The sequence below is a fragment of the Gossypium hirsutum genome, chromosome A07 (assembly GCF_007990345.1).
Source record: "Gossypium hirsutum isolate 1008001.06 chromosome A07, Gossypium_hirsutum_v2.1, whole genome shotgun sequence".
NCBI lineage: Eukaryota > Viridiplantae > Streptophyta > Magnoliopsida > Malvales > Malvaceae > Gossypium > Gossypium hirsutum.
In genome coordinates this window covers 31,587,265-31,610,618 of record NC_053430.1, presented here as the reverse complement: position 1 = coordinate 31,610,618, position 23,354 = coordinate 31,587,265, and the positions used below count along the sequence as shown (strand labels likewise).

General features: G+C 38.4%; 1 non-coding gene across 1 annotated transcript; it reads right to left on the bottom strand.

Moving 5' to 3' along the window:
• Positions 1-22,510: 22,510 nt before the first annotated feature.
• On the bottom strand, positions 22,511-22,617 carry LOC121204170 (small nucleolar RNA R71). Its single transcript, XR_005899099.1, has one exon. It is a non-coding gene; the product is annotated as a small nucleolar RNA R71 (small nucleolar RNA).
• Positions 22,618-23,354: the final 737 nt, after the last annotated feature.

Below are 23,354 nucleotides of genomic sequence, written 5' to 3'. Positions count from 1 at the left end.
AGTGCCTTTGGTTTATGAATATTCAAATGTATTTCCAGAAGAGTTACCTGGGTTACCACTGATCAGAGAGGTCGAATTTACTATTGTGTTAGTACCAGGAACATCATCGATATCGATAGCTTCGAACATAATGGCTCCTACAGAGTTGAAAGAGTTGAAAGCTTAGTTGTAAGAGTTAACAGATAAGGTGTAACACCCCAAACCTGGCCCAGACGTTATGACCGAATCTGACGTGTCACATTAAAGAAAAAAAACCCATGTTTCGTTTTAGTGTTTTAAAAAATTGACTTTTGTAAAGCTAACAAAGTGAACGGAAGCTGGGCACCAGGTAGGTATCCGTAACAGATGATGTGAGCCATGAAGGCTGCTTAAGTACCAAGCTCTTCAAACGGATCCAATCATAGACATGCCTACAACTATTGCCACACTTGGTTATACCGATGTGAGATTTATTTAAGTGGATATCTTTGATAAATCAGATAATCGTGACGTTGTGTTATTTGGAAAGCAAGTATCGTTTTGAAAACCGTCCTAAATCTAGCCCATTTATTATCAACCAGTTTAAAGTTATTAAAAATAAAACAATCCCAGAAAAGAAAGAGAATAATAGTTGAAATGGCCTTATTACAACCCAAAAATAAATAATAAATAAAGCAAACTTAATGAAAACCATCACTTCTTCAAAAGCCCAAAGGAGATCACCGTGGCCACTCTGAATCCCCTCCGGCTCCAAGTCGAATCAAGGCCCACCTGCAAGGTTAAGGAAAAGGGGTGAGTTTGGAAACTCAATGTGCAACAAGCCCCTTTCAGAGCCCAAAACAATATCAGCCTGCTGGGCCTAAGCCTTAGTCCAATCTCAACATATACTGGGCCGAAGCCTTTTCATATTTCATATCACTGGGCCGAAGCCTTTACTGTAAACGGTATGGCCCATAGGCCCATTTCAATATCACATGTAATGTCAATGAAAGAATGCAAGCCCATTTGGGGAGACTACTCGACCCACCATCCGCTACTCTCCACCCGTACCAACCAAGCTCTCCATGTGGGGAATAACTCAACCCACCCAACCAAAACTCTCCACTGGTTGTGTAGCTACTTTATCATATAACTGGAGGCCTAGCCTCTTTTAATAACTGGGGCAAAAGCCCTTTTGGTAAACTGGAGCATAAGCCCTTTTCGGTAAACTGGGGCATAAGCCCTTTTGCACTTCCTCAATCCATATAAAAACCCAACCCAATGCATTTATGAATACATTACGTGCATTTCATACATATCATGTGCATATCATACATATCATGTGCATTTTATACATGTCATGTGCATATCATACCAATCATGTATATCATATCCCATGTATCAAATTTATAATTAAACCCTAGGGGTATAATGGTCATTTTTGCCTAGGGGCAAAACAGTCATTTTCATACTATAAAGGTAATTTCATCATTTTGCCAAATATTAGGGTTTTCCATGTTCATTAACAGTTACTAATGATTCTGGCCCATTCTTAGCGAAACCGAGTTATTGGGCCAAAAACCCCTAATGGGCCCTACATAGCCGATTTAGTCATCTAGGCCCATTTAGCCTATTTCCATAATGGTATTAACAGTCTGAATGCGCAATTTAATAGGATTTCATTTTCTACCAAATTTACCCAAATGAGCCTGGAAGCCCAATGGGCTCGGAAGCCTATTGGGCCCGATTTTAGCCCCTCAAGGCCCAACTTACCGTGAATGCCAAAAGTCATGCTCTTACCTTTTCCAATGTTCTCGATCATCAACTTAGAGAATCTAACTAACAAATGAGCGTTCGCTTGCTCACAAGTCCTCGAAATGCCAGAATTTTGGCATTTCGACTTTTCGGCATTTATTGATTTAAGCTACGAAAGAAGGTTCGTTACACACCTGATTGTGATATTCCTCGACGAGATCTCCTATACGAGTTCTCCTATAATCAACCACTTATAGATCAGCTTACAATAATTAAACCAAAACGAGAACCATCTATTATCAACACTTACACATTCGGCCACCATCCATAATGGCCTTAGAATCCTTACCTTTGCTGAAGTTGATGACTAGATCTAGTCACTCCGAGGATTCGAACTAATCCAAGTCGACACTATGCCTTGCTGCTCCTCCACTATACAAACCATAAAAAGATTAAAAGAAGAACCCCATAAGGCTTATACCCACATTTGGCCACCTCCCTAAACTATAGGGGTTTCGACTTTTTGTCAACAGTTACTATAGGAATCGTTTAGAGTTCGAGCACTTACCACAGTCTCTCTTCTTGAATCCATCTATGCCTAGAAGATAAGAGAATTGACCACTAAAAAGTGAAAAGAAAAAGAGGGTTGCTGGTCAACAAAGAATCGGCACCACCTAGCTTCACAGGTTTCGGCTTTTGCGATTTTTCGGTAAAAGTGGAGGTAAGGGAAAGAAACAATAGATGAATGGAGGGGAGTAGTGGGCTGGTTTAGAAGAAGGAAAAGGAAGAAAAGATGAGAGGAGAGATGATAGATTCGGCTGCAAAAGGAAAAAAGAGAAAAGACCAAACAAAAGGAAGAAAACGACATACAAGTACCCAAGTGCCGAAAATCCCTAACTAAAACCCCTCTGCCGAAATCCCCTCTCTAATCCCCTCAAATCGGCTAACCCTATCCCCCTTTCAAATCCATAAAATCTCTCCCCTTATCCCTCCTTAATCCATGCATTTGACTGATTCAAACTCTCTCCCACAGAGTTCCATCCAGCTTTAAACTCTAGCATGCACAAGCATGAAAATAACATTACCTTTGCCATCACAGGGAATCGAACCCAGGTCTTCTTCCAACCACTTACACGCCACTTTTCTAGCCCCTTAGTGGTGTCACTTAGCCACTTTACTAGAGGCTCTTCTGTGATACATTTTACCCACAAATTTTAATAAGACCACCTATCCAAGGCCCCTAACTTCTTAAGTCCAAAATTCAAAAATTCTACCGGGTTTTGGCAAACACATGGGCCTTCCATAAGCCCATTTACATACTCAAATTATGAATTTCACAACCAAATACTAAATTTTAAAAAACTTTACCAAAATATTGAGAATCGCGGTAAAACCCGAAAATTAGGATGTTACAACTCTACCCTCCTTAAAGAAATTTCGGCCTCGAAATTTACCTGATCCAAACAGTTGAGGGTATTGTTGACGCATTGCTTCCTCGGTTTCCGAAGTAGCTTCTTCCTTGCCATGGTTTCTCCAAAGTACCTTCACTAATGAAACTGACTTCCTTCTCAGCACCTTGACGTCGCGATCAAGTATTTGCACAGGTTCTTCTTCAAAGGTCAAATCTGACCGTACTTCGATTTCTGCAACTGGCACGATATGAGTTGGGTCAGAACGATATCGCCTTAACATGGACACATGAAAAATGTCGTGAATGCGATCTAGCTCTAGAGGTAACTCTAGCTGATAAGCCACCGGCCCTATCCGCTTAATAATTCGATAAGGCCCAATAAACCGTGGACTCAACTTTCCCTTCTTACCAAATCTCAATATCTTCTTCCAAGGCGAAACTTTCAAGAAAACCATGTCCCCTATAGCATATTCAATATCCTTATGTTTCAGATCGGTATAAGACTTTTGTCGATCCACCGCCTCCTTTAATCGATTCCTGATCACCTTAATCTTGTCTTCAGTATCCGTTACCAACTCTGGTCCAAGTACTTGCCTTTCCCCTAATTCTACCCAACAAGTAGGCGAACGACACCTTCGCCCATATAGTGCCTTATAAGGAGGCATCTGGATACTTGCTTGGTAACTGTTGTTATATGCGAACTCTGCCAATAGCAAACAGTCTTCCCAACTGCCCCTAAATTCAATAACACAACCCCTCAACATGTCTTCTAGAATCTGTATAACCCTCTCTGACTGCCCATCCGATTAAGGGTGAAAAGCCGCACTGAAATCCAATCACGTTCCCAACGCCTCATGCAACTTCTGCCAAACTGAAATGTAAACCTTGGGTCTCGGTCAGAAATTATCGATACCGGCACTCCATGCAACTGCACTATCTCTGCCACATACAACTTGGCCAGCTTCTGAAGTGAGTAATCGGTTCGGACAGGTATGAAATGGGTAGATTTCGTGAGCCTATCCACAATTACCCAAACCGAATCCTTCTTAGAAGGTGTCAATGGCAACCCACTTACAAAATCCATAGTTACCCTTCCCACTTCCAAAGTGGTACCTTTACCGGCTGTAACAATCCTGAAGGCAGTTGATGCTCGGCCTTTACTTGTTGACACATCAAACATTTCCCCACAAATTCGGTCACTTCTTGCTTAAGTCCAGGCCACTATTATAGCTCTCGCAAGTCTCGATACAACTTACTCACTCCTGGATGCATAGCACAAGGTCCATTATGTGCCTCTTTCAAAATCATCAATCTCAAGTCAGAGTCCTTCGGCATACAAATTCTTCCTCGAAAACAAAGAACTCCATCATTATTTAACCCAAAGTCGGGGTTCTCCCCCTTCTCAACTTGCTGAAACCAAGAAACCAACGACTCATCCTCCAACTACTGCTTCTTAATCTGCTCCACCCAAGTCGGTTTCACTTGTAACTCTGCCAATAAGCTTCCATTGTCATACAAATTTAAACGAGCAAACATTGCCTTCAACTCTGCCACAGTCCTATGACTTAATGCATCAGCCACGACATTTGCCTTACCTGGATGGTACTCAATCGAACAGTCATAGTCCTTTAACAACTCTATCCACCTTCGCTGTCTAAGATTCAGCTCCTTATGAGTCAGCAAGTACTTAAGACTCTTGTGATCCGTATAGATAACGCATCTCTCCCCATACAAGTAATGCCTCCATATCTTAAGCACAAAAATCACCGTTTCCAACTCCAGGTCATGTGTAAGATAGTTTACTTCGTGAGGCTTAAGCTGTCGTGAAGCATAAGCGACCACTTTACCCTCTTGCATCAACACGCAGCCTAAACCTATATGTGACGCGTCGCTATACACCGTGAAATCCTTACCAGACTCTGGTTGAATCAACACTGGCGCTTCTGTCAAAACCTTCTTCAGTTTCTCAAAAGCCTCTTGCTGCTTATTCGTCCAAACAAAAGGTGCTCCCTTCCTTATAAGTTTCGTTAACGGTGCTGCCAACACAGAAAATCCTTCCACGAATCTTCGATAATAACCTGCCAACCCCAGAAAACTTCGAATTTCTGTTACCGACCTCGGTAGCTTCCATTCCAGAATTGCCTCAATCTTTCGAGGGTCCACATTGATCCCCTCAGTAGACACAACATGCCCCAAGAAAGTGACTTCCTTTAGCCAAAACTCACACTTACTAAACTTTGCATTAAGTTGCTTTTCCCTTAGCACTTGTAGCACAACACGAAGATGCTCATCATGCTTCTCTTCCGTTTTCGAATACACCAAGATATCATCGATAAAAACGACTACGAACCAATCCAAGTATAGCTGGAACACCCGATTCATTAAATCCATGAAGGCTGCCGGTGCATTAGTCAATGCAAAGGGTATAACCAGAAACTCGTAATGACCATTTCGAGTCATGAATGCCGTCTTATAAATATCCACCTCTTTGACTCTCAACTGATGATATCTTGACCGAAGGTCGATCTTAGAAAATACCGAGGCTCCTTTTAATTGGTTGAACAGATCGTTGATTCTTGGTAATGGATACTTGTTCTTGATTGTCAGTTTATTCAACTGACGATAGTCAATACACATTCGCATGGTCCCATCTTTCTTCTTTACGAACAACACTGGTGCGCCCCACGGGGAAACACTTGGTCTTATAAACCCTCTATCCAACAGTTCCTGAATCTGAGCTTTCAATTCTACCAACTCCTTTGGTTCCATCCTATAAGGCACAATGGACACAGGAGCTGTTCCAGGTAACAAGTTGATTCTGAACTCGACTTCTCTGTTTGGAGGTAATCCAGGAAGTTCCTCCGGAAATACATCTTGAAATTCTTTAATGGTCTGAACCGACTCCACAGTCATCCCCTCAGGTTCAACTTGACTTACAAATGCCAAGTACGCCTCACAACCTTTCCGAATCAACTTCTCGGTTCCTAAAGCCGAAACAACATTGGACAAATAATTCATTCGTTCCCCTATGACCATTATCTCCTCATCTTCGGCAGTTTTTAGTACCATTCTCTTAGCAGCACAATCCAACGTCGCCCTATGCTTAGCTAGCCAGTCCATTCCCAAGATAAGATCAAAATCCCCAAATGGCAGCTCCATCAAATCCCCTACAAATATCTTATCTTGTGTCTCTAAAGGCACCACCCTAAAGAGTTTATCTACCTTAACCGAGTGTCTTAAAGGACTTATCACCGATACCCCACTCACCGTCTCCTCGGGAAGCACCCCCAAAGCCCCAGATACATCACAAGCAATATACGAGTGAGTGGAACCCACATCAATCAAAGCAATGTAAGGCATGCTATGAATGAAGAACGTACTGGTTATAACATTAAGAGCATCACCCTCCTCACGGTGTCGTGCAACATAAACCAACGCCGGCTGTCGAGCTTCAGCATGTCTAGCACCCCTGCCAGGTGCCCCACGTCCTCGTCCATTTCTATTGCCACCTCTACCTTGCCCACGACCTCTCTGTGGTGGTGGTCCTCCTCGCTGTGGTTGGACATCCCTTTGTTCCGTAGCTAGTTCCTGAGCTGTTCTCCGAGGACATTCTCTGAACTTATGCTCCTTGGACCCACATTGAAAACATGCTCCAGTTCGTTTCCAGCACCCCCCATATGCACCCTACCACATTCCCTACAAGCCTGCGGTCTAAAAGTATTCACTGGCACTGCTCGAACCGGTTCCTCCATTCTTTCTCTTTTAACATTCCTATTTACAGCACTTGGGGGTCCAGAATCCTTCCTAAATCTGGGTCGATCCTGCTCACAATTCTGCCGCTCAGTCCGTTTTACTTCCTCGGCTATCTTAGCCTTCTCTACCAATGCAGCAAAATCATGCTCCCTCTGTGGAGCTATCAATATCCTAAGCTCATCGCGGAGGCCATCCTCAAATCAAACACTGCGCTCATATTCAGTTGAAACTATCCCGCTGGCATATCGACTCAGCCTCAAGAATTCTGCCTCATACTCCGCGACAGCCTTATTACCCTGAGTCAGATTCAAAAATTCCTTCCGACGAGCATCCACATAACTAGCTCCAACATATCTCCCCTTAAAAGCAGTTTTGAACAATTCCCAGGTTACTCGTTCAATCGGGGTACTCTCCCTCACGGTGATCCACCAATTATATGCCTCGTCTCGTAGCAGCGACACAGCCCCCTTCAGCTTTTGCTCCACAGAGCAATCTAAATCGTCCATAATCCGCTCTTGTTCTTCCAGCCAATATTCAGCCACATTTGGGGCTACTCCAGATACTTCTCTAAAATCTTCTACTCCATTAGCCCGGAGTCGCTTCGAGATGGATCCCCTATTTACTGTCCCAGTGCTAGCTCCAGCAACTCTTTCTAAAACCCTTAACATTGCTTGGGACAAAGCATCATCCCTCGTAGCCCGATCATAAGACCCAGTTTCAGTTGCTTGTGGCACTGATGCCTCCTCAGTTAGCCTATGCCCTGAGGATGAAGATTCAGCCTGCACCCTTCCGCGACCATGTCTGCGGCCTCGTCCACGAGCTCCTCTTGTACTCATATCGACTTATCTGATTATGAATTTTATGACATTAGTTTAATGTTCAATTGTTTATTACGAGATGTCTTATGGAGATATAGCAGTTCAAGGATTGTTTTCGCATCGTCGTAGCCTAGCTACAGTTCTCACTCCTACTGTTTTACAGTTTTACCCTATCTAAAGTATCATAGTAGGGTCTCAGTTCTATTTATAGCATCATATCAATATCATATAATGTAAAGAGAGTATACTTACAGACTTGGTGCCAGGGATTTTGTACGCCACTTCTTTCTCCAAACCAAAAACCACAAACCATGTATTTAATCACAAAAAATTGAAAAAAAATTGAAAAAAATATCTTTGTTTTGAAATTCTCGATTTTAGACCCGTTTTTAAAAAAACCAAAAAACTTAACCCATTTTATCATGTATACCTTTGTAAAATATTTTTGAGAAGATCTTTTCAAAACCATTTCCAAAAATACCCTTATTGGTCTAAATTAATTATTTTTTTCTTTGAAAAGTTTTTCAGACTCGATCCACAGCCGAGTTGTTGCAATCGGGCTCTGATACCACTAAATGTAACACCCAAACCCGGCCCAGACGTTATGGCCGAATCTGACGTGCCACATTGAAGAAAAAAAGCCCATGTTTTATTTTAGTGTTTTAAAAAACTGACTTTTGTAAAGCAAACAAAGTGAACGGAAGCTGGGCACTAGGCAAGTATCCGTAATAGAGGAGGTGAGCCATGAAGGCTGCTTAAGTACCAAGCTCTTCGATAGGATCCAATCCTAGACATGCCCACAACCATTGCCACACTTGGTTATACCGATGTGAGATTTATTTAGGTGGATATCTTTGATAAATCGGATAATCGCGACATTGTGTTATTTGGAAAACAAGTATCGTTTTGAAAACGCGTCCTAAATCTAGCCCATTTATTATCAACCAGTTTAAAGTTATTAAAAATAAAACAATCCCAGAAAAGAAAGAGAATAATAGTTGAAATGGCCTTATTACAACCCAAAAATTAATAATAAATAAAGCAAACTTAAAGAAAACCATCACTTCTTCAAAAGCCCAAAGGCGATCACCGTGGCCACTCTGAATCCCCTCCGACTCCAAGTCAAATCAAGGCCCACCTGCAAGGTTAAGGAAAGGGGGTGAGTTTGGAAACTCAATGTGCAACAAGCCCCTTTCAGAGCCCAATACAATATCAGCCTGCTGGGCCTAAGCCTTAGTCCAATCTCAACATATACTGGGCCGAAGCCTTTTCATATTTCATATCACTGGGCCGAAGCCTTTACTGTAAACGGTATGGCCCATAGGCCCATTTCAATATCACATGTAATTTCAATGAAAGAATGCAAGCCCATTTGGGGAGACTACTCGACCCACCATCCGCTACTCTTCACCCGTACCAACCAAGCTCTCCATGTGGGGAATAACTCAACCTACCCACCCAAAACTCTCCACTGGTAGCATAGCTGCTTTGTCATATAACTGGAGGCCTAGTCTCTTTTAATAACTGGGGCAAAAGCCCTTTTGGTAAACTGGGGCATAAGCCCTTTTCGGTAAACTAGGGCATAAGCCCTTTTGCGCTTCCTCCATCCATATAAAAACCCAACCCAATGCATTTATGAATACATCACGTGCATTTTATACATATCATGTGCATATCATACATATCATGTGCATTTTATACATGTCATGTGCATATCATACCAATCATGTATATCATATCCCATGTATCAAATTTATAATTAAACCCTAGGGGTATAATGGTCATTTTTGCCTAGGGGCAAAACAGTCATTTTCATACTATAAAGGTAATTTCATCATTTTACCAAATATTAGGGTTTTCCATGTTCATTAACAGTTACTAACAATTCATATGCTTTATGCAGCGATTCTGGCCCATTCTTAGCGAAACCGAGTTTTTGGACCAGAAACCCCTAATGGGCCCTACATAGCCGATTTAGTCATTTAGGCCTATTTAGCCTATATTCCATAATGGTATTAACAGTCTTAACGTGCAATTTAATAGGATTTCATTTTCTACCAAATTTACCCAAATGGGCCCGGAAGCCCATTGGGCCCGATTTTAGCCCCTCGAGGCCCAACTTACCGTGAATGCCAAAAGTCATGCTCTTACCTTTTCCAACGTTCTCGATCATCAACTTAGAGAATCTAACTAACAAATGAGCGTTCGCTTGCTCACAAGTCCTCGAAATGCTAGAATTTCGGCATTTCAGCTTTTCGGCATTTATTGATTTAAGCTACGAAAGAAGGTTCGTTACACATCTAATTGCGATATTCCTCGACGAGATCTCCTATACGATTTCTCCTATAATCAACCACTTATAGATCAACTCAAAATAATTAAACCAAAACGAGAACCATCTATTATCAACACTTACACATTCGGCCACCATCCATAATGGCCTTAGAATCCATACCTTTGTCGAAGTTGATGACTAGATCTAGTCACTCCAATGATTTGAGCTAATCCAAGTCGACACTATGCCTTGCTGCTCCTCCACTATACAAACCATAAAAAGATTAAAAGACGAACTTAATAAGGCCTATACCCACATTCGGCCACCTCCCTAAACTATAGGGGTTTCGACTTTTGTCAACAGTTACTATAGGAATCGTTTAAAGTTCGAGCACTTACCATATTCTCTCTTCCTGAATCCGTCTATACCTAGAAGATAAGAGAATTGACCACTAAAAAGTGAAAAGAAAAAGAGGGTTGCTGATCAACAAAGAATCGGCACCACCTAGCTTCACAGGTTTCGGCTTTTGCGATTTTTCGGCAAAAGTGGAGGTAAAGGAAAGAAACAATAGATGAATGGAGGCGAGTAGTAGACTGGTTTGGAAGAAGGAAAAGGAAAAAAAGATGAGAGGAGAGATGATAGATTCGGCTGCAAAAGGAAAAAAGAGAAAAGGCCAAACAAAAAGAAAAAAACGGCACATAACTACCCAAGTGCCGAAAATCCCTAACTAAAACCCCTCTGCCGAAATCCCCTCTTTAATCCCCTCAAATCGGCTAACCCTATCCCCCTTTCAAATCTCTAAAATCTCTCCCCTTATCCCTCCTTAATCCATACATTTGATTGATTCCAACTCTCTCCCACAGAGTTCCGTCTAGCTTTAAACTCTAGCATACACAAGCATAAAAATAACATTACCTTTACCATCACAGGGAATCGAACCCAGGTCTTCCCCTAACCACTTACACGCCACTTTTCTAGCCCCTTAGTGGCATCACTTAACCACTTTACTGGAGGCTCTTCTGTGATACATTTTACCCACAAATTTTAATAAGACCACCTATCCAAGGGCCCTAACTTCATAAGTTCAAAATTCAAAAATTCTACTGGGTTTTGGCTAACACATGGGCCTTCCATAAGCCCATTTACATACTCAAATTATGAATTTCACAACCAAATACCAAATTTTAAAAAATTTTACCAAAATATCAAAAATCGCAGTAAAACCCGAAAATTAGGATGTTACATAAGGTTTTGCACGACCTAGTTTGTCACCTAGGGTGTACCAGTTCTGTTCGTTAAGAAAAAGGACGGGTCAATGAGAATGTGTATCGATTATCGATAGCCTAACAAAGTTATGATTAAAAATAAGTATCCATTGTCGCGAATTGATGATTTTTTGGATTAGTTGAAAGGTGCAAATGTATTCTTGAAGATTGATCTATGTTCTGGTTATTAGCAGTTGCGGGTTAAAGATTCAGATGTGCCGAAAACTACATTCAGAACTAGGTACGAACATTATGAATTTCTTGTGATGCTGTTTAGTTTAACTAACACACCTGCAGTCTTTATGGATTTGATGAACATAATTTTTAGACTGTATTTAGATCAATTTGTCATTGTTTTTATTGATGATATTTTATTTATTCTTGAGACTAAACGGAGCATGCTGAACATTTGAGAGTTGTGCTGCAAACCCTGCGTGATAAACAATTGTTCACCAAATTTAGCGAATGTGAGTTTTGGCTTCGAGAAGTTATTTTTTGGGACATATCTGAATGCATCAGGGTTGATTCGAGTAAAATTTCAGCAGTTGTTTACTGGAAACCTCCGAGAAACGTATTGAAAGTTAGAAGTTTTTCAAGATTAGCTGGCTATTATATTTGACAGCTAGTATCAATTGAGACTGCACAGATGGCTCGAATTGTTAAAATACTATGATTTGATTATTAATTACCATTTGGGAAAATCAAATGTAGTAGCTGATGCGCTAAGCAGAAAATCTCTGTTTGCTTTACGAGTGTTGAATATACGGTTGTCATTGTCCATTGATGGTTCGATTTTAGCTTAATTAAAAGCTAAACTTTTATTCTTACAACAGATTTTTGAAGCTCAGAAATGTAATGATAGTTAAATGAAAATTATGTGAGATGACTCCTTATTCAGATTTTTAGATTGGGTCCGATGATTGCTTACTTTTTAGAGCCAGGTTTGTGTACCGAGGGATTCAAAGTTGATTCAGAAGATTTTGTACGAAGCTCTTGTGGTAGATTGTCCATTCATCCTGGTAGCACTAAAATGTGCAATGATTTAAAATAGATGTATTGGTGGCCAGGAATGAAACGTGAGATTTCAGATTTTGTATCGAGATGTTTAGTATGTTAGCAAGTAAAAGCTGAACAACAAGTACCTTCTGGTTTGTTGCAGCCAGTGATGATACTAGAGTGGAATTGAGAGCGAGTTACTATGGATTTTGTATCGGGTTTACCCCTATCTCTGAGAAAGAAAGATGCCATTTGGGTTGTTGTTGACGTTTGATGAAGTTAGCACATTTTATTCCACTACGTATATATGACTCTCTTGAGAGAGTAGCTGAGTTATATATCTCTGAGATTATTAGATTGCACGGGGTGCCAGTTTCTACTATTTTAGATAGAGATCATCGGTTTACATCGCGATTTTGGAGTAAGTTGCAGGAAGCTCTAGGTACGCAGTTACATTTTTGTACTGCATTTCATCCCCAGACAGATGGGTAATTTGAGCGAGTAATTCAGATACTCGAAGAAATGATTCATTGTTGTGTATTAGAATTTGAAGGCAACTGGGAGAAATATTTATCATTGGTTGAGTTCGCGTACAATAATAGTCATCAATCAAATATAAAGATGGCACCGTACGAAGCTTTGAATGGCCAAAAATTCTGAACTGTTTTGTGTTGGATCGAGCTTAGTGAGAAAAAGATACACGGGGTCGATTTGATTCGTGAGACTAAAGAAAAAGTAAATGTATCCGTGACAGTTTCAAAGTAGCTTTAGATCTAAAAATGTCGTATGTAGACTTGAAATGTAAAGATATTGAATTTCAGATCAGTGACAAAGTATTTCTGAAAGTATCGCCTTGGAAGAAATTTTTTCGTTTCAATCGCAAAGGGAAGCTTAGTCCGTAACTTATCAGGCCGTGTGAGATTATTGAAAGAATAGGGCCAGTGGTGTATCAACTAGCTTTACCGTCAAATTTAGAAAAGATTCATAATGTATTTCATGTACACATGTTGTGACGGTACCAATCAGACCCTTTGCATATCATTTCACAGATAGATGTTGAAATTCAACCTGATCTATCGTACAGTGAAGTACCGATAAGAATTTTGACACGAGAGGTTAAAAAGTTAAGAAATAAAAGCATAACTTTAATAAAGGTTCTTTGGCAACATAACGAGATAGAGGAAGCCACCGGGGAGCTTGAGGAAGCTATGATAAAGTAATATCTGAATCTATTTTCTGGTAAGATTTTCGAGGACAAAAATTTTTTAGAGGGAAAGTTGTAACAGCCCGTTTTTAGTGAAATCAGAACAATGGTTTTTAGACCACAAATTTGATGTCAAAAAATTATTCTAATATTATTTTAATGTTTACAACATGTTAGTAGTGTCATATAAAAATTTTGTGAAGTAATTTTGTTGTTTGCATGCTTAATTTGATAAAAAGGACTAAATTGTGTAAAGTACAAAACTTGTGTTCTATTAGAAAAAGGTGTCAATTTTCTATAAAATTGAAATATGTGTGGCCTTAAATGGTAATTAGACGATTGATTTAATTATTGGACGAGTTTGAACATCATTAATTGGATTTAGTAAGGTTATAGAAGTAATTGAGTAATTAAATAAAAAATAAATAAAACAAAAACCAAATTTACCTTGTCCATCTCTCCTAGCCGAAATTTCAATGAAGAAATCACCATTGTGAAACACTAAAACATTCAGCTAATCCTTACCCTTCTGCATGTGAGTGTTTTTTTATCATGTTTTTAATTATTTCTATGCTTCTGAAGTTGTTGTAGCTTAATATAGCGAGCCTTGGGAGTAATTTGCAAAACTGTTAAAAGTTTAGGGCTTTACCATGAATTTATATTGGTTTTTTTTATGTTTGACGATGAAAATGAATATTTGATAATAGTTGAACAACTGTTGTAAAGGAATTTTTGATGAATTTGTCATTTAAGTATTTAATTAAAAAATAGAAAAATGCTCATGGTAAAAATGTGAAATAAATGAATAATGAGGATTGCTAGGGACTAAATTAATATTCGGCTAGAATGGCTGTGGACTAAATTGCATGAATTTTCATTTTTATGAGCTAAAGACTAAATTGTAATGAATTTAAAATTATAGGGGTAAAAGTATTTTTTCAAAAATATGATTTTCGGATTAAATTGAATAGAATGAAATTTAAATGAGTTAAATTTGATTATATAGATCAAAACAAGCAATGCCCATAATTAGATGGGGAAAAAGAAAAAGTATTGGATTAATCGATTATATTTCTTAGTATGTGTTTGAGGTAAGTTTGTATATTGAATTAGCATTGAATTATGTATGATTTAAATGCTTTTATGTTATATGTTGGTATTACGACTTTACAGAAATATCCAACGAAGTTTCGGTAACTTTCAGATCTCGTTTGAACCTTAGAAATATATAGGATACAAATGACATGTCATTAGGGGTTACCGTGTTCCGGGTGCTGGTCTTGTACGTCCTACCAGTGGCTGTGTTTTTGGCCAGTGTTACTGTTACTTGACAGCTTGTGTGAGCAGTCCCACTTATGGCTCGAGAGAGAGCAATTACATGAGATGTGAGATTGTAGTGGTTTCAACCACGTGTTAGCACATAGTGTGCGAAATTCCTGAGTATCCAATATTTTTCTCGTGGTTCAAAGAGTATACATAAAGAGAAGGACTGGTATAAGCTTCGACTTATAATGTCATGAAGGTAAGAGAAAGGTATGAGATGTTAGTGGTTAAAGATTTTTAGTTGTTCATAATACTATGAATGTTTATGTGGAAAGCTTAAAGAAGCTCTCTAGTGTGTATTGAAGTTGATTAAGTTATATGCTAATCATTATCATGAATTGTTTTTGGTGCTTAGGCTTGTGCCAAGCAATGTTGGATATGTTTACTAATTGCCTTTAAGCTTTTATAATGAAATGGTAAGTATTGTTTATGATTTACAAACTTACTAAATATGTTATGCTTACTTTGTGTGTTTTCTCTCATGTTTCTAAATAGTCAGAAGCTCGTTTGGGTTGGAAGTTGTCGGAGATCCATTACACTATCCATCGGCTAAATTGGTAGATTTTGATGATTTTGAGTCATGGTTATAATGGCATGTGTAGCTGTCTTGTTTAATGAATATAGCCATTATGTATGGCTTGTATATATGTTTTTTTCGTTGATGGACTAGTTGGTATGATATTAAGATTATATGGTATTTTGCATGGTTGTTATTTTAATGTTTTTGTTGGTTAAGATAATGGTAAGGTAATGTTGATGGAAATGGTATGGTAGCAATTAATGGTTGGTGTGGAATGAATGTAGCATGATGTTGAAAATGGCTAGTTTTGGTAGTTTGGAAGTGATCATCTTTTGATCAAATTCGTATGGTATATGTTGGTTGGGAAAATGGTCATTTTGTATTGGTTGTACTTGAGTTTGTTGTATAGGATCATATGGATAAATGTGACTTACAAGTTGTTTAATTGGTAATTTTTAGTGAATGAAATGGTTAGGTGTTGTATAAGTTTGATTGTTGAAATTGAGGTGCTATTTTGGTATATTGGTTGAATGGATAGTTTCTATGTTGTTTAAGCTTGAATATGCATATGTAAAGTGTGTTTTGAAAGTTTGATTTTAGGTGCAAATGGCTTGTGCATGAGGTGTGAGTTTGGGTGAGAGAAATGGCTTGGAAATGACATATTTTTTGTATGCACGGGTAGAGACACAGGCGTTGTCTTAGCCATGTGTGACACACGGCCAGGCGACACAGCCGTATGTCTCCTGTAGCTTTCAAAGGGTTGCAAGTCAGGCTCTTATATGGCCTAGCACTCGGCCTGACACACGGGTGTTTCAAAGGGTACACGACTTGGCACACGAGCGTGTGGCTTGGCCATGTAATCCAAGTCAGTGAGTTACACAGGTATAGGCATAGGGCGGGACACAGCTGTGTGTCCCTATTTCGAATGTCCACACGACCTAAGACACGGGCGTGTCTCTTGGCCGTGTGACCCTATAGTTTGAAAAATTTTACCTTTTTTCAAAAAATTTCATGTTTTTGATTTAGTCCTGAATCATTTCTATTTTCTTTTTAGATTCTCAAGAGCTCGTAAAAGAGACCATATGTATGTTTTTGACTAGTGTTGCTATGATTTAACTTATGATTTGTTTATGGTAATAAATTATTCATTGTATGACGTTATGCTTCGGTAATTCTCCATAGCCTAATCCAACAATGGATACGAGCTAAGGGTGTTACACACAACTCGTGTGAGCAGGCCTATTTCACAGCTCATGTGAGCATTGATATAAAGGAAATGTTATGGTTATATGGAAAGGCACACTTTGTATGAGCATTCCTGAATATCCCATGCAATTCTAGATGGTTCAACAGGTAAGAAATGGAAATGAAAGGGGTAATTATGTAAGAGGAATGAATCCTGATCTTATGAAAGAATTTATGAGCTAAATGATGTACACACATACTTATCTTATGGTTGAATTCATTTGTATCATGAAAAAGTGCACTAATTTGTAAGTTTGATGATGTTGACATTGGTAATGATTTATGCTTAATCTATGAATTGTATTAATGAAGTGGTAAGTTATATTTAAGTGTATACGAGCTTACTAACCACTCATTGCTTACGTAGTTATTTTCCTTTTTTTTATAGATTAGTGGAAGCTCGATAGGTTGGAAGCTCATCGGAGACCTATCATACATCCAATAATCATATCAGTAGATTTTGTGTATTTTGGCTAAGGTTAATAATGACATGTGTAGGATCATTGTAATGTATGTTTTGGTATGTTTAAGCTTTTGAGGTCATGTTAGTTTGGTGCACTTTAATGCCTTACCAAGTTATGTCATTTTGTCACTTATAAGTGTTTATAATTTAGGTTCTTTTGATATGTTTTGATGGCTTGCAAAAGTTCATGTATGGTAGTTACGTGAACTAGATTGTGTGTTTGAGATATGGTCAAATTGCTTTGGTTTGATTCTTATGTTTGATACAATTGTGATGCCTTTAAAAGGCATACTGGTTAGGTGATTTAGGATGTTTGGAATGACATGTTTATGTGTGTTTGAATGATGTTTGAATCCCTTGAATATGTGCCCAAAATGGTTTTAATGGTTAGGTATGAAATGGACTTGAAATGGCTTGATTTTAAGTAAGTTTTTGGGTTCAGATGGCCTGGGACACAGGCTGTCACACGGCTTGGTGACAATCGAGTGCCATTTTTAAAATTCTATGGTTTCAATTCAGTGAGTTATACGGCTTAGCACACAACCTAGCACATGGTCGTGACCCTACTTAGTGAGTTACATGAGTGAAGACACGAGATGGGATACGACTGTGTGTCCCTTTGTTTGAATGCTACATGACCTTAGCTATGTCAGACGGCTTGGCCACATGGCCGTGTGACTGTTGTTTTCCAATTTTTGTAACTTTTTCTTAAAATTTCTATTTTGTTTCAAATTAGTCTCAAATCATTTCTAAGCTATTTTTAGGGCATCGAAGGCTCGATTTAGAGACCAAATGCTTATGTTTGATATGTTTTGAATGAGATTAATTTATTTTATGTTTTAATGATAAATGTTTTCTGCTAATCAGTAATGCTGCATAACCTTAATCTGACGACAGAGACATGTAAGAGGTGTTACATTTAGCCATATTAGAGCTACGGTTTAGTTAGATCTCAGACTGAACATAGCATGTGTGGAATATAGAAATACATGCCATTATATAACTTGTGATAGTGTGATATCTCCTGACTCAAATTGAAATATGTTTTCGTATAGATAAAATATGTCGTCCAATTGAGTTGATTCTGATGAAGTAGAAAGTAACATGCAAGCTTCTGTACACGTAGTAGCTAGTAGTGGGCCCGTAGCTGAGGGCTGGGGAATGTGGCGAAAGAAGCTTTCTTCCAAATGATGTCTGAGTGGTTCTTTAAGTTCGTTAGAACGAACTCGATTGCCCAAAGAACTCTACCCCCTCCTGTGCCCCATCCTATCCCAATTATTCCTTAAGGTTTGGAACAAGTACGTGTAAGCAAACCTCTGGTTGATAAGATCTGTAAGTATAGGGTTGAAGAGTTTTGTGGTACAACTGAAGACGATCCTAAAAAAGTTGAGTTTTGGTTAGAGAATAATATGAGGGTTGTCGATTAATTATCTTGTACACCTGTTGAATGTTTAAAGTGTGCAGTATCTTTGTTGAAATATTTAGCGTATCATTAGTGGAATACCTTGATTGTGGTGTTATCTAAAGTTCGTGTGAATTGAGATTTCTTTTAGATAGAATTTAGGAAAAAATATATTAGTTAGTGGTTTCTTGACAAGAAGCAGAAATAATTTCTCGAATTGAAATAGGGTTGTATGGCTATAGTTGAGTATGAAAGAGAATTCTAATAACTTAGCAAGTATGCTAGGGAATGTATACCCTCAGAGACTATTATTTGCACCCGATTTGAAGACGGTTTAAACGAAGATATCAAGTTATTAGTTGAGATTCTAGAATTGAAAGAATTTGTGGTTTTGATGGATCAAGCTCATAAAGTCGAAGAACTTAGTAAAGCTAAAAGAAAAGTAGAGTTTGAGGTTCGCGGCATGTGTAAACGACCTATTCGTCTCCATCAAAGAAATCAAAGGAATTTCACAGTTGTACATTGGCTTTAATGGGGTTCTCGGGAAAAGATAAAGGAAAGCAACATTCGAGTTTAAGACCTCAGACTACATTTGTAGCGTTTGTAGGTAGTGTCTGAAATAATAATCCTGAAAGTCAACAATGCAATAGACAACATTTCGGGGAGTGGAGATTGAGAGGTGGATCGTGCTTCAAATATGGCTCATACGACCATTTCCTTAAAAATTGCCCTGAAAGATCAGATAAAGAGAAAGGTCAGAACACTCATTCGAGTAAAACTACTGCGAGAGGGAGACCAACCAGAAATAGTGGAAATGTAGGTAACAGTTGAAGTGGAATGAAAGATTCTATGGTTAGATTTGAGGCTCGGGCACCAGGTAGGGCTTATGCGATTCAAGCTCGAAAGGAAGCTTCATCACCTGATGTGATTACTGGTACATTTTCTATATTTGATACTAATGTTAATGCTTTGATTGATCTGGGGTCAACGCACTCATACGTATGCACAACTTTAGTGTCGGATAAGAAAAAACCTTATGAGTCAACTGAATTTGTTATCAAAGTAACTAAACCTTTAAGTCAGTATGTGTTAGTTGATAAAGTCTGTAAAAACTATCTTTTGATGATTCAGGATTGCTACTTTTTGGTTAATTTGATGCTATTACCATTTGATGAGTTTGATGTGATTCTGGGTATGGATTGGTTAACTCTGCATGATGCTATTTTAAATTGTAGATGAAAGCAAATTGTGTTGAAATGTCAGAATAGTGAAATAATCCTGGGTAAATCTAATAGATTTGATGTTACAGCTAATGTGATTTTAGTTATGTTGACACAGAAATATGTCAGAAAAGGCTGTGAGGTGTATCTAGCTTATATATTTGATTCCAGGGCTTTAGAATTGAAATTAAAATCTCTTCCGACTATTTGTGAATTCTCAGATGTGTTCCTAAAAGAGTTACCAGGGTTACCTCTGGTTAGAGAGGTTTAGTTTGCAATTGAATTAGTACTGGGAACATTTCTGATATCGATGTATAGAATGACACCTACAAAGTTGAAAGATTTGAAAGCACAGTTGCCAGAGTTGACAGACAGAGGCTTTATTCGGCCTAGGTTTTCTCTCTGGGAGCTCCGTATTGTTATCAAGGAAAAGGACAGGTCAATGTGGTTATGTATCGACTATTGATAGCTTAATAAAGTCACAATCAAGAACAAATATTCGTTGCCACATATCGATGATTTTTTTGATTAGCTGAAAGGTGGAACAATATTTTCAAAGATTGATTTCCGTTCAGGATATTATCAGTTACGGGTTAAAGATTCAGATATGCTGAAAACTGCATTTAGAACCAGGTACGGACGTTATGAATTTCTTGTTATACCGTTTGGTTTAACCAATGCACATGTTGTGTTTATGGATTTGATGAACAGAATTTTCCGATTGTATCTAGACAGATTTGTAGTTTTGTTCATTAATGATATTTTGATTTATTCCTGAGATGAAACGGAGTATACCCATCATTTGAGAATAGTTTTACAGATTTTGCGCAATAAACAATTGTTTTCTAAATTTAGCAAGTTTGAGTTTTGCCTCCAAGAAGTTGAATTTTTAAAACACGTTATATCAGCAGATGGTATTAGTGTTGACTCGAGTAAAATATCAGCTATAGTGGACTAGAAACCTCCAAGAAATGTTTCAGAAATAAGAAGTTTCCCTGGTTAGCCAGATATTATCGGAGATTTGTTAAAGAATTTTTATGATTGCTACGTGATAAATCGTAATTTATACATATTTTTATCCCATGTTTAGCATATTTTTGGATGAATTATCCTTAGATTTGGTGAATTTGATGCTTCTAATCGTTTAATTTCATGTTTTATAATTAGGTGAGCATAGGAGAGTAAAAAGAGTGAGAAACGGGCCAAAAACGGAGAAAATGGGTCAACGTGGAAAATCAACACAGCCTGGACTTCCTCACGGGGGTAGTTCACACGCCCGTGTCCATTCAACAGACTCAAACACAGTTTGAAGTAATCGAACACGGGCATGTCACACGGGCGTGTCCCTGTCGAGCCCAAATCTAGTCCTATTCAGAAAATGCCACTCTTGAGGGTTTTGAAGCATTCAAAAGCCTATATAAACACACCAAGAGGTACCAAAAAGAAACACACGAAGTAGGAGGTAAGGAATTACTCGAAGAAAGCCGATTGATCCATCTCAGCAACTGGATTCACTTTCAAGACTGAAGATCTCCCATCAATTCCCTTCAAGAGTTCTTGGGTTTTCTTTATGTTTTATTATCATTATTCTTTTGAGATGTTTTCTTTCATAAATATGAACTAAACCCCCTAAATACCTAAGGGGAATGAAACCTAAGACGGATCTTGTTATTATTATTTGAATTATATGATAAATATTTGACTTGTTCTTAATTATGAGTTCTTAATTCTTGCTTTAATATTCCAGGATATTGATTCAAGTATTGATGTGCTTATTTAAAGGAGCAAAAGTCCCTGTCTAAAAGTAGATCTAACATAATTAAGCGGAGTTGGTTGCACGCCTAGAGATAGGGTGACATAATTTTGTCGGATTAGGGTGAAACCTAATAAGGGAATCCATAGATCGAGTTAATGCAACACTAGGGGTTTTAATTAGAAAGAGATTTCAATTATTCAACCTAGTGTTAGATGTTGTTAGTCTCGAGAGAGGTAATAATATAACTTAGGGATTTCTATGGATCAAGTCAAGTGAATAAATCATCTGATTTAGAGTCAATAACAAGTGAAGTCTAGGTGGATTTTTCCCTTAGGTATTGTCCAAATCATTCAGTTTTCCCAAAAGTTATTTCGCCAATTTACTTTCTTTGCATTCTTAGTTTAGTAATTAGTTTAGATAAAACAAACCCCTTTATTTTTAGGCTAGATAATAATAAAAAAGTTAATACTAGTATTTTTAGTTCCTTTGGGCTCGACATCCCGGTCTTGCCATAAGCTATACTACAGTTCGATAAGGTGCACTTGCCTTTGTCGTGATAATAGTTAGTTTTCAAGAAACCTATTGGGACCATTAGTTTTTGATAGTGAGATTGATTGCACAGCTCGCAGAAATCGAAGAGAAATAAGGCGAAGCCTAAGATACACAGAGGAAGAGCAAGAAGACGATATTTCCACCACAGCGAAGGAGATGGCTGAAAATCAGGAAAACCCATTACCTCCTGCAATTACTGCTGATCCAGTAAATCAAAATCCTGCTCCACGCACTATGTATGATTATGCTAAACCTACTTTAACAGGAACTGAGTCAAGTATAGTTAGACCTGCTATTGCTACAAATAATTTTGAACTGAAACCTAACATAATTCAAATGATCCAACAGTTTGTTCAGTTCGATGGTTTGCAGGACGAGGACTCAAACGCTCATTTGGCGAATTTTTTAGAGTTTTGCGACACTTTTAAGATCAATGGCTTTTCTGATGATGCCATTCGACTTCAGTTGTTTCCTTTTTTGTTGAGGAATAAAGCTGAACAGTGTTTGAACTCGTTACCACGAGGGTCAATCACTACTTGGGAACAAATGATCGAAAAATTTTTACGTAAATATTTTCCGCCGGCTAAAACGGCTAAGTTGAGGAATGATATCTCTTCTTTTGTGCAGATGGATCTAGAGACACTCTATGATACATGAGAGAGATACAAGGATCTATTGAGGAGGTGCCCTCACCATGGGTTACCTTTATGGTTGCAGGTTCAAAATTTTATAACGGTGTGAACCCCTGAACAGGGCAACTTATTGATGCAGCTGCTAGTGGGACTATCAATAATAAAACACCTAAAGTGGCTTACGAATTTATTGAAGATACGTCACTGAATAACAATCAGTGGCAAGTCATGAGAACAAAGCCGACAAAAGCAGCCGATGTTTTCAACCTCGATGCGGTTACTATGCTATCTAACCAGGTAGAACTTTTAAATAGAAAGATTGACGGTTTATGTGGTTCTACTCAGGTACATTCCTTGATGAGGTGCGATTCTAATGAAGGAGGAGCGCACACGAAATATCAACCTTTCAATCCTAGCACTGAGGAGGAACAAGTCCAATATATGGGTAACAATAATTCTAGATCTCAAAATAACCCATATAGTAACACATATAATGCAGGTTAGAGGAACCATCCTAACTTCTCGTGGGGCGGTCAAGGGAATCAAAGGCCACAACATCCTCTGGGTTTTCAACAACCACCTTACCAATAGGAAAAAGAAACCAAACCTTAAGGAGATGCTAACAAAGTTTATCTCGATCTCGGAAACTCACTTTCAGAATACCAAAACAATACTTAAAAATCAACAAGCGTCGATCCAAGGGATCCGAACTCAGATAGGCCAACTCGCTAAATTGATTTATGAACGACCACAAGGTAGCTTGTCGAGTAACACTTAATCTAACACAAGGGAACAGCTCAATGCAA